This window comes from Oncorhynchus masou, chromosome 5 (genome assembly GCF_036934945.1).
Source record: "Oncorhynchus masou masou isolate Uvic2021 chromosome 5, UVic_Omas_1.1, whole genome shotgun sequence".
Classification (NCBI taxonomy): domain Eukaryota; kingdom Metazoa; phylum Chordata; class Actinopteri; order Salmoniformes; family Salmonidae; genus Oncorhynchus; species Oncorhynchus masou.
The window spans coordinates 86,019,733-86,029,938 of record NC_088216.1 but is presented as its reverse complement, the minus strand read 5'-3'; the positions used below and the strand labels follow the sequence as shown (position 1 = coordinate 86,029,938).

Sequence of the window (10,206 nt, the reverse complement as noted above, 5' to 3'; positions counted from 1 at the left end):
ACAGTTCCTACTGTGTGAGGACAGTTCATGCTGTGTGAGGACAGTTCCTACTGTGTGAGGACAGTTCATGCTGTGTGAGGACAGTTCATGCTGTGTGAGGACAGTTCATACTGTGTGAGGACAGTTCCTACAGTGTGAGGACAGTTCCTACAGTGTGAGGACAGTTCCTACAGTGTGAGGACAGTTCCTACAGTGTGAGGACAGTTCCTACAGTGTGAGGACAGTTCCTACAGTGTGAGGACAGTTCCTACTGTGTGAGGACAGTTCCTATTGTGTGAGGACAGTTCATGCTGTGTGAGGACAGTTCATACAGTGTGAGGACAGTTCCTACAGTGTGAGGACAGTTCATACTGTGTGAGGACAGTTCCTACTGTGTGAGGACAGTTCCTACAGTGTGAGGACAGTTCCTACTGTGTGAGGACAGTTCATCCTGTGTGAGTACAGATCCTACAGTGTGAGGACAGTTCCTACAGTGTGAGGACAGTTCCTACAGTGTGAGGACAGTTCATACTGTGTGAGGACAGTTCATGCTGTGCGAGGACAGTTCCTACAGTGTGAGGAGAGTTCCTACAGTGTGAGGACAGTTCCTACAGTGTGAGGACAGTTCATACTGTGTGAGGACAGTTCCTATTGTGTGAGGACAGTTCATGCTGTGTGAGGACAGTTCCTACAGTGTGAGGACAGTTCCTACTGTGTGAGGACAGTTCCTACTGTGAGAGGACAGTTCCTACTGTGTGAGGACAGTTCCTACTGTGAGAGGACAGTTCCCTACTGTGTGAGGACAGTTCCTACTGTGTGAGGACAGCATCTATCGGATTGTCATAGCCACAATGAATCAAATGCTGTAGTATGAACCTGCAGGTAGCTAAAGCTAACCAACTAGGTTCAATGTTAGCTAGCTAGCTAGCAACGTAATACAAATAATATTACTGCACAGATTATACACACAGCATTAGCCAGTGAGCCAGAAAGCTAACATTCGCTAGCTAGCGAACAGTATGCTTTAAACTTGCAAAGAAAACGTATAACATTCCCAAAATGTAACTTGACTCTTACCCATATACATGGATCGGGAGGGTCAGCAGGTAGCCTAGTGGTTAGAGGCAGGTAGTCTAGTGGTTAGAGGAAGGTAGCTTAGTGGTTAGAGGAAGGTAGCCTAGTGGTTAGAGGCAGGTAGTCTAGTGGTTAGAGGAAGGTAGCCTAGTGGTTAGAGGCAGGTAGTCTAGTGGTTAGAGGAAGGTAGCCTAGTGGTTAGAGGCAGGTAGTCTAGTGGTTAGAGGAAGGTAGCCTAGTGGTTAGAGGCAGGTAGTCTAGTGGTTAGAGGAAGGTAGCCTAGTGGTTAGAGGCAGGTAGTCTAGTGGTTAGAGGCAGGTAGTCTAGTGGTTAGAGGCAGGTAGTCTAGTGGTTAGAGGGGCAGGTAGCCTAGTGGTTAGAGGGGCAGGTAGCCTAGTGGTTAGAGGGGCAGGTAGCCTAGTGGTTAGAGGGGGCAGGTAGCCTAGTGGTTAGAGGGGCAGGTAGCCTAGTGGTTAGAGGGGCGGGTAGCCTAGTGGTTAGAGGGGGCAGGTAGTCTAGTGCTTAGAGGGGCAGGTAGTCTAGTGCTTAGAGGGGCAGGTAGCCTAGTGGTTAGAGGCAGGTAGCCTAGTGGTTAGAGGGCAGGTAGCCTAGTGGTTAGAGGGGCAGGTAGCCTAGTGGTTAGAGGGGCAGGTAGCCTAGTGGTTAGAGGGGCAGGTAGCCTAGTGGTTAGAGGGGCAGGTAGCCTAGTGGTTAGAGGGGCAGGTAGCCTAGTGGTTAGAGGGGCAGGTAGCCTAGTGGTTAGAGGGGCAGGTAGCCTAGTGGTTAGAGGCAGGTAGCCTAGTGGTTAGAGTGTAGGGGCGGCAGGTAGCCCAGTGGTTAGAGGCAGGTAGCCTTGTGGTTAGAATGTTGGACTTCTAACCGAAAAGTTGCAAGATTGGTTCTCCACCGAGTTGACAAGGTAAAAATCTGTCGTTCTGCCCCTGAACAAGGCAGTTAACCCACTGTTCCTAGGCAGTCATTGAAAATATGAATTTGTTATTAACTGACTTGCCTAGTAAAATAAAGGTTAAATCAAAAATAAATTAAATTAACAAGTAAAGTTCCTGCTTAGGTCTTCATTTTCAGGAAAAAGCCTTACTTGGACTTGTTTGAAAGTGTGTGTTTTTTTCCCATGACAGCTTGCCAACGTTAGAAACTGCTGAGACGATCCACAGACAGATCCACAGACAGATCCACAGGGTGATGTGACAGCGACGACCACCTGTTCTCACTAATAACGATGAAGATGAGGGTCCTGGGGCCAGAGAGGTTCGGTGTTCTGCTGGGTGTGTCCCTCCAACTGCTGCTGTTGCTACCAGACACCTCTTCTACCGCTGCAACCTGGAGCCAGAGTGGACCCCGCCTGCAGCTCTCACACACAGGTATCTCATATCCGCTCCCTTTATTACTCTGGGGAGCTCTGGTCCTTGGTATACTGGTGAACTCTGGTCCTTGGTGTACTGTGGAGCTCTGGTCCTTGGTGTACTGGGGAGCTCTGGTCCTTGGTGTACTGGGGAGCTCTGGTCCTTGGTGTACTGGGGAGCTCTGGTCCTTGGTGTACTGTGGAGCTCTGGTCCTTGGTCAACTGGTGAACTCTGGTCCTTGGTGTACTGGGGAGCTCTGGTCCTTGGTCTACTGGTGAACTCTGGTCCTTGGTGTACTGGGGAGCTCTGGTCCTTGGTGTACTGGGGAGCTCTGGTCCTTGGTCTACTGTGGAGCTCTGGTCCTTGGTCTACTGGGGAGCTCTGGTCCTTGGTCTACTGGTGAACTCTGGTCCTTGGTGTATTGGGGAGCTCTGGTCCTTGGTGTACTGGTGAACTCTGGTCCTTGGTGTACTGTGGAGCTCTGGTCCTTGGTGTACTGGGGAGCTCTGGTCCTTGGTGTACTGGGGAGCTCTGGTCCTTGGTCTACTGGGGAGCTCTGGTCCTTGGTGTACTGGGGAGCTCTGGTCCTTGGTGTACTGGGGAGCTCTGGTCCTTGGTCTACTGGGGAGCTCTGGTCCTTGGTGTACTGGGGAGCTCTGGTCCTTGGTCTACTGAGGAGCTCTGGTCCTTGGTGTATTGGGGAGCTCTGGTCCTTGGTGTACTGGGGAGCTCTGGTCCTTGGTCTACTGGTGAACTCTGGTCCTTGGTGTACTGGTGAACTCTGTTCCTTGGTCTACTGGTGAACTCTGGTCCTTGGTGTACTGGGGAGCTCTGGTCCTGGTGTACTGGGGAGCTCTGGTCCTTGGTGTACTGGGGAGGTCTGGTCCTTGGTGTACTGGGGAGCTCTGGTCCTTGGTGTACTGGGAGCTCTGGTCCTTGGTCTACTGGGGAGCTCTGGTCCTTGGTGTACTGGGGAGCTCTGGTCCTTGGTCTACTGGGAGCTCTGGTCCTTGGTGTACTGGGGAGCTCTGGTCCTTGGTCTACTGAGGAGCTCTGGTCCTTGGTGTATTGGGGAGCTCTGGTCCTTGGTGTACTGGGGAGCTCTGGTCCTTGGTCTACTGGTGAACTCTGGTCCTTGGTGTACTGGTGAACTCTGTTCCTTGGTCTACTGGTGAACTCTGGTCCTTGGTGTACTGGGGAGCTCTGGTCCTTGGTGTACTGGGAGCTCTGGTCCTTGGTGTACTGGGGAGCTCTGGTCCTTGGTGTACTGGGGAGCTCTGGTCCTTGGTCTACTGGGGAGCTCTGGTCCTTGGTCTACTGGGAGCTCTGGTCCTTGGTGTACTGGAGAGCTCTGGTCCTTGGTGTACTGGGGAGCTCTGGTCCTTGGTGTACTGGGAGCTCTGGTCCTTGGTGTACTGGGGAGCTCTGGTCCTTGGTCTACTGGGGAGCTCTGGTCCTTGGTCTACTGGGGAGCTCTGGTCCTTGGTGTACTGGGGAGCTCTGGTCCTTGGTGTACTGGGGAGCTCTGGTCCTTGGTGTACTGGTGTGCTCTGGTCCTTCCTTGGTGTACTGGTGTGCTCTGGTCCTTGGTGTACTGGGGAGCTCTGGTCCTTGGTGTACTGGGGAGCTCTGGTCCTTGGTGTACTGGTGAACTCTGGTCCTTGGTGTACTGGGGAGCTCTGGTCCTTGGTGTATTGGGGAGCTCTGGTCCTTGGTGTACTGGTGAACTCTGGTCCTTGAAACTGCAACACTGCTGGTTTTCAATATGACTTTCTAATTAGGGAATAGGGACTGATAGTGAATAGGTACTGATAGTGAAGTGGGACTGATAGTGAAGTGGGACTGATAGTGAATAGGTACTGATAGTGAATAGGTACTGATAGTGAATAGGTACTGATAGTGAATAGGTACTGATAGTGAATAGGTACTGATAGTGAATAGGTACTGATAGTGAAGTGGGACTGATAGTGAAGTGGGACTGATAGTGAATAGGGACTGATAGTGAAGTGGGACTGATAGTGAATAGGGACTGATAGTGAAGTGGGACAGATAGTGAAGTGGGACTGATAGTGAATAGGGACTGATAGTGAAGTGGGTCTGATAGTGAATAGGGACTGATAGTGAAGTGGGACTGATAGTGAAGTGGGACTGATAGTGAAGTGGGACTGATAGTGAAGTGGGACTGATAGTGAAGTGGGTCTGATAGTGAATAGGGACTGATAGTGAAGTGGGACTGATAGTGAAGTGGGACTGATAGTGAAGTGGGACTGATAGTGAAGTGGGACTGATAGTGAAGTGGGACTGATAGTGAAGTGGGACTGATAGTGAAGTGGGACTGATAGTGAAGTGGGACTGATAGTGAAGAGGAACAGGTCAAGACAGGCAGGGGTCAATAATCCAGAAAGGGTGTAAAGGGTCCAGAATGGCGGGCAGTCTCAGGGTCAGGGGTCAATAATCCAGAACGTGGGGTAACATACAAAATGGCAGGCAATCTCATGTTCAGGGCAGGTAGAATGGTCAAAACCGGGAAGGACTGGAAAACAGGAGCAAGAAACAGGCAGGAGCAGGGAAACAAACGCTGGTAGGTTTTACGAACAAAACAAACTGGCAACAGACAAACCGAGAACACAGGTATAAATACACCGGGGTTAATGGAGAAGATGGGCGACACCTGGAGGGGGGTGGAGACAAGCACAAAGACAGCTGAAACAGATCAAGGTGTGACAAGCAGGGGTTGTAAAGCCATGGCACAGACATCCCCCCCCCAGCAACATACTATGATTGATAATATAAAGGCCTGAAATCTGAAATCTTAACAAAACAGTGGTGTTGTCGTTGTCTTGCTGTACAGCCAGGCTCTCTCCAGGTTTTATAGCCCAGATCCTCAGACAGACAGTAGCAGAATGGGGGAGATGAGAAGAAACTACTGACTCATTGTTGTAGTAGAGGAAGGAAAGAGGGGATGTGGTCTGTTCGGCACAACAGAGGATTTGTACTGTAGAGCCAGGAGATCTAGTAGGTTCATGTGTTAATATCTATGCATTCACAATCTATTACGTAGAGCAGGGCTCTTCAACTGGCGGCTCCGTGTGCCAAATTTGGCCAACGATTGATTTTATTTGGCCCACCCGAGTTTTCAAAAAGCAAAAACATTATTTTCACTGTAAAATCTCTGGGCAATTAGCTCAAAGTCATTTTTAACTTAGGATATATGTTCCCAAAGTATTATGAAGCATAAATCGATAAACATACAGCATTGTCGAATCCAAGTGTAATCAAGGTTTGAAATGATTGTCTAATACTGTATCCGTTGGGCTTCTAGTGGTCACTAGTCTACTCATTATTTGTAATTATATTCCATTTGTGACCATGTGTGTCATGTCTTGTTATGTCTGTTCCTGTCCTTTCTCTTCCTCTGTCTCTCTCTGCTGGTCTTTTTAGGTTACCTTCTCTGTCTCTCATTCTTCAGCTGTTCTACATCTCCCCTAACTAGCTCTTTCACTCTTTCCCACCTGTTCTCTCTTCCCCCTCTGATTAGGTCTCTATTTCTCTCTCAGTTCCTGCTACTTTCAGTGTCTGATTCTTGTTTGTGTTTTTGATGCCAGAAGCAAGCTGTCGTCTCGTTTGCTTCCACCTTGTCCTATCCTGTCGGAGTCTGCCTGGCAGGTGCATCCTGCACTATACTACGTTCTTTTTGTTCCATTGTCAACGTTGGAAGAGGATTTATGCCATTCCTGTTTTTCATTAAAGAACTCTGTTTTCTGTTAAAACCGCTTTTGGGTCTTCACTCAAGTACATAACAGAAGAATCAGACCAAGAATGGACCCAGCGGCTCCGGACCCTTTTCACTCCGCCGTCGAGATCCAGGGAGCGATGCTAGGCAGACACGAGGAGGAATTGTCTGCTGCTCGACATGCCGTTGAGACCCTGGCCGTCCAAGTCTCCGACCTCACAAGACAGGTTCACCAACTCCACCTCGATCCACCGCCCACTTCCAGGGTTTCCGGTCTCCGGAGCCCAGGATCAACAACCCGCCCTGTTACTCTGGGGAGCCCACTGAGTGCCGCTCATTCCTCACTCAGTGTGATGTGGTGTTCTCTCTCCAGCCCAACACTTACTCCAGGAGCGCAGCCCGCATCGCCTACGTCATTTCTCTCCTTGCCGGACGGGCGCGTGAGTGGGGCACGGCAATCCTGGGAGGCGAGGGCTGAGTGTATTAACCAGTTTCAGGACTTTAAGGAGGAGATGATACGGGTTTTTGACCGTTCTGTTTTTGGGGGAGGAGGCTTCCAGGGCCCTGTCTTCCCTATGTCAGGGGAATCGATCCATAACGGATTATTCTATTGAGTTTTAACTCTCGCTGCCTCTAGTGACTGGAACGAGCCGGCTTTGCTCGCTCGTTTTCTGGAGGGTCTCCTCGTCGAGGTTAAGGATGAGATCCTCTCCGGGAGGTTCCTTCCAGTCTGGACTCCTTAATAGCCCTCGCTATTCGCATAGAGCGACGGTTTGATCTTCGTCGCCGAGCTCGTGGAAAGGAGCTCGCGTTCTCCGTTGCTCCCCTCTCCACATCACTGCCACCTGCCGCATCACTGCCACCCTCCTCCGCCGGCTCGGATGCTGAGCCTATGCAGCTGGGGGTATCCGCATCTCGGCCAAGGAGAAGGAACGGAGAATCACCACGCCTCTGTCTCTACTGCGGCTCCGCTGGTCATTTTGTCACCTCATGTCCAGTAAAGCCAGAGCTCATCAGTAAGGGGAGGGCTACTGGTGAGCGCAACTACTCAGGCCTCTCCTTCTGGATCACGCACTACCTTTCCGGTCCATCTCCGCTGGCCCGGTTCATCTGCTTCCTGCAGTGCCTTGATAGACTCTGGGGCGGAGGGCTGTTTTATGGACGAGACCTGGGCTCGGGAACATGACATTCCTCTCAGACAGTTAGGGGAGCCCACGGCCTTGTTCGCTTTAGATGGTAGTTCCCTCCCCAAGATTCAGCGTGAGACGCTGCCTTTAACCCTCACTGTCTCTGGTAATCATAGCGAAACCATTTCTTTTTTAATTTTTCGTTCACCTTTTACACCTGTTGTTTTGGGTCATCCCTGGCTAGTGCGCCATAACCCTTCTATTAATTGGTCTAGTAATACTATCCTATCCTGGAATGTTTCTTGTCATGTGACCTGTTTAATGTCTGCTATCCCTCCTGTTTCCTCTGTCTCTTCTTCACAGGAGGAGCCTGGCGATTTGACAGGGTGCCGGAGGAGTATCACGATCTGCGCACGGTGTTCAGTCGTTCCAAGGCCACTTCTCTCCTCCACACCGGTCGTATGACTGTAGTATTGATCTCCTTCCGGGAACTACTCCCCCCGGGGTAGATTATACTCTCTGTCGGCTCCCGAACGTAAGGCTCTCGAGGATTATTTGTCGGTTTCGCTCGACGCGGTACCATAGTCTCCTCCTCCTCTCCCGCCCGGAGCGGGGTTTTTTTGTTCAGGACGGGTCCCTGCGGCCATGCGTGGATTATCGAGGGCTGAATGACATAACAGTTAAGAATCGTTATCCGCTTCCTCTTATGTCTTCAGCCTTCGAGATCCTGCAGGGAGCCAGGTTTTTCACCAAATTGGACCTTCGTAACGCCTACCATCTCGTGCGCATCAGGGAGGGGGACGAGTGGAAGACGCGTTTAACACTCCGTTAGGGCACTTTGAATACCGGGTTCTTCCTTTCGGCCTCGTTAACGCTCCAGCTGTCTTTCAGGCACTAGTTAACGACGTCCTGAGAGACATGCTGAACATTTTTGTTTTCGTTTTACATGGACGATATCCTGATTTTTTCACCGTCTCTCTCGATTCATGTTCAGCACGTGCGGCGCGTCCTCCAGCGCCTTTTGGAGAACTGTCTTTATGTGAAGGCTGAGAAGTGCACTTTTCATGCCGCCTCTGTCCTTTCTCGGTTCCGTTATTTCCGCTGAGGGCATTAAGATGGATCCCGCTAAGGTCCAGGCTGTCATTGATTGGCCCGTTCCTAAGTCACGCGTCGAGCTGCAGCGCTTTCTGGGCTTCGCTAATTTCTATTGTCGTTTCATCCGTAATTTCGGTCAGGTGGCAGCTCCCCTCACAGCCCTTACTTCTGTTAAGACGTGCTTTAAGTGGTCCGTTTCCGCCCAGGGAGCTTTTGATCTTCTTAAGAATCGTTTTACATCCGCACCTATTCTTGTTACACCTGACATCTCTAGTCAGTTTGTTGTTGAGGTTGACGCGTCAGAGGTGGGCGTGGGAGCCATTCTTTCTCAGCGCTCTCTCTCTGACGGCAAGGTCCATCCTTGCGCGTTTTTCTCATCGCTTATCGCCGTCAGAACGTAACTATGATGTTGGTAATGTCTTGAACTGCTCGCCATCCGCTTAGCCCTAGGCGAATGGCGACAGTGGTTGGAGGGCGACCGTTCCTTTGTCGTTTGGACTGACCATAGGAACCTTGAGTACATCCGTTCAGCCAAACGACTTAATGCGCGTCAGGCTCGTTGGGCTCTGTTTTTCGCTCATTTCGTGTTTGTTATTTCTTATCGTCCGGGCTCAAAAAACACCAAGCCTGATGCTTTATCTCGTCTCTTCAGTTCTTCTGAGGTCTCCACCGACCCCGAGGGGATTCTCCCTGAAGGGCGTGTTGTCGGGTTGACTGTCTGGGGAATTGAGAGGCAGGTAAAGCAAGCACTCGCTCACACTCCGTTGCCGCGAGCTTGTCCTAGGAACCTTCTGTTCGTTCCCGTTCCTACCGTCCGGCCGTTCTTCAGTGGGCCCACTCTGCCAAGTTAGCCGGCCACCCCGGCGTTCGGGTACGCTCGCTTCCATTCGCCAGCGTTTCTGGTGGCCCACTCGGGAACGTGACGCGCGTCGATTTGTCGCCGCTTGTTCGGTCTGCGCGCAGACTAAATCTGGGAACTCTCCTCCTGCCGGCCGTCTCAGACCGCTTCCCATTCCCTCTCGACCGTGGTCTCACATCGCTTTAGATTTCATCACCGGACTGCCTTCATCAGCGGGGAAGACAGTTATTCTTACGGTTGTCGATAGATTCTCTAAGGCGGCTCATTTCATTCCTCTCGCTAAGCTCCCTTCTGCTAAGGAGACGGCTCAGATCATTATCGAGAATGTTTTCCGAATTCATGGCCTTCCGTCTGACGTCGTTTCCGACAGAGGGCCGCAGTTCACGTCTCAATTTTGGAGGGAGTTTTGCCGTTTGATTGGGGCTTCCGTCAGTCTCTCGTCCGGCTTTCATCCCCAGTCTAACGGTCAAGCCGAACGGGCCAATCAGACTGTTGGTCGCATTTTTACGCAGTCTTTCTTTTCGTAACCCTGCGTCTTGGTCAGAACAGCTCCCCTGGGCAGAGTCGCCCACAACTCGCTTCCTCGTCTGCTACCGGTCTATCTCCTTTTCAGAGTAGCCTCGGGTACCAGCCTCCGCTGTTCTCATCTCAGCTCGCCGAGTCCTGCGTCCCCTCCGCTCAGGCTTTTGTCCAGCGTTGCGAGCGCACCTGGAAGGGGGTCAGGTCGGCACTTGCCGTAATAGGGCGCAGACTGTGAGGGCCGCTAATAGCGTAGGACCAAGAGTCCTAGATATTGTTGCGGTCAGAGAGTATGGCTCTCCACTCAGAACCTTCCCCTTAAGACAGCTTCTCGCAAGTTGGCCCCGCGGTTCATTGGTCCGTTCCGTATTTCCCAGGTCATTAATCCTGTCGCAGTGCGACTTCTTCTCCGCGCTATCTTCGTCGCGTTCACCCGGTCTTCCATGTCTCCTGTGT

At 51.4% G+C, this 10,206-nt stretch overlaps 1 long non-coding RNA gene across 1 annotated transcript in view; it reads left to right on the top strand.

The window, feature by feature from the left end:
* Nucleotides 1-10,206, top strand: part of LOC135528130 (uncharacterized) — a 214,066-nt gene that overhangs the window by 152,529 nt on the left and 51,331 nt on the right. Inside the window, exon 2 of the long non-coding RNA XR_010453508.1 lies at nt 2,193-2,435. This is a non-coding gene — a long non-coding RNA (uncharacterized LOC135528130). The remainder of the gene's footprint in view (nt 1-2,192; nt 2,436-10,206) is intronic.